This window comes from Dasypus novemcinctus, chromosome 8, assembly GCF_030445035.2.
Source record: "Dasypus novemcinctus isolate mDasNov1 chromosome 8, mDasNov1.1.hap2, whole genome shotgun sequence".
In the NCBI taxonomy this organism is placed as follows: domain Eukaryota; kingdom Metazoa; phylum Chordata; class Mammalia; order Cingulata; family Dasypodidae; genus Dasypus; species Dasypus novemcinctus.
The window spans coordinates 88,260,165-88,262,344 of record NC_080680.1 but is presented as its reverse complement, the minus strand read 5'-3'; positions in this window follow the sequence as shown (position 1 = coordinate 88,262,344).

The window sequence follows — 2,180 nt, the reverse complement described above, 5'->3', positions numbered from 1 at the left end:
CTTGGGTCTCACACACACAGCTCTAACAACAACAACAACAATAACATAAAGTGGATAATACTTTTGGAGTGGTTGCTGTGTGCCAGCACTTTGTTGAATGAGTTTCCCCTCAATCATTAGGACAATCCTGTAACCCATCTACCTTGCAACTAGAGTGATCCATTCAAAATGTAAACTTCCTCCAATGAAAAAATAGTCCAGCCAATGATCATCAATGGACGGGAACATCACAGAGTTAACCCAACATCATGTCCTGCCTCTGGAAGCACACACACTACCTGCAAATCATTCTGCTAAAAAACTGAACCTAAGTCATGGGAAGCAGATTTGGCTCAACTGATAGAGCGTCTGCCTACCACATGGGAGGTCCAGGGTTCAAACTCAGGGTCTCCTGACCAGTGGGGTGATCTGGCCCACACGCAGTGCTGATATGCACAAGGAGTGCCATGCAGTGCAGGGGTATCCCCCATGTAGGGGTGCCCCATGCACAAAGACTATGCCCCATAAGGAGAGCCACCCCGTGCAAAAAAAGTGCAGTCTGCCCAGGAGTGGTGCTGCACACACAGAGAGCTGACGCAGCAAGATGACACAATAAAAAAAAAGAGACACAGATTCCTGGTGCGGCTGGATAATGCAATCAGATGCGGAAGAACACATAGCAAATAGGCACAGAGAGCAGACAATGGGGCCGGGGAGAAGGAGGGGGAGAGGAGAGAAATAAATAAATCTATTTTTAAAAAGGAAACTTAACAGATATAAAATTTTAAAAGTTAATGCCTTGAAAAAGAATGAAGTTGGAAGGACTCACTGCTCAATTTCAAAATGTACTATAAAAGGAATCAAGATAGTGTGACACTAGCATAAAAACAGACATTTAGACCAAAAGAGCAGAATTGAGAATCCATAAATAAATAAACCCTAATATTTATGGTCACTTGATATGTGACAAGTGTGCCAAGACAATTCAAAATGGGTGGAAGAAATTGTTTCAATATATGGTGCTCGAACAACTGGATTATCTACATGTAAAAGAAAGTATTTGGACTCTGCCTCACAAAATCAACTCAAGTGGATCAAATGCCTAAATATGAGACCTAAAACTATAAAACTGCTAGAAGAAAACAGAGGAATAAATCTTCATGACTTTGGGTTAGGCAATGGTTTCTTAGATGGCTCATGGTTTTGAGGCTAGGAAAAGTCCCGAATCAAGGTGTCATCATGGTGGTGACTTCCTTCTGAAGACTGGCATCCTGGTGCTGGCTCTTCTGTCAGGGGGCCTCTCCTGGTCTCCTTTTCTCTTCTGGTTCTATTGACTTTCAGCTTCTGGTTGCTCCCTCAGGCTTTTTGTGTCTGACTTTCACGGTGAGTATAAAGGACTCCAATAATCTGGACTAAAGCCCAACCTGATTCATTTGGGCTACATCTTAATTGAAGTAACATCTTTTTTTTAAAAAAAGGTTTATTATTTTTATTTATTCCTACCCCCCTACCCCCCCACCCCCATTGTCTGCTCTCCTGCTCTCCGTGTCCATTTGCTGCATATTCTCCTGTGTCTGCTTATATTCTCATTAGGTGGCTCTGGGAACTGATCCTGGACATTCCGGAGTGGGAGAGAGGCGATTACTCTCTTGTGCCACCTCTGCTCCCTGTTCTGCTACATCTTCTCATTTTCTCTTCTCTGTGTCTCTTATTGCATTGTCTTGCTGCGCCAGCTCTCTGCATCGACCGGCACTCCTGCGCGTGGTGGCTTTCTTGTGCGGGATGGCATTCCCACGCAGGGCGGCACTCCTGCGTGGGGTGACATTCCCTGCATGGGCCGGCACTCCGCATGGGCCAGCTCACCACACGGGCCTGCTTGCCCTCACCAGGAGGCCCTGGGCATCAAACCCTGGACCTCCTCTATGGTAGACGGGAGCCCAATTGGTTGACACACATCCATTTCCCTGAAGTAACATCTTGAAGAGATCTTATTTACAATGGGTCCACAACCATAGGAATGGATTAAGTTAAAGGGTACATAGCTCCAAACCACCACAGTCCATCCTCTGGACCCCTAAAATTCACATTTTCCCCCCACAGGCAAAATACATTCATTCCATCACAACATTCCAAAAGTCTTAAATCATTTCAGAAACAATAGTAAGTACAAAATCTTATCAAAATAGATTATAGGTATGATC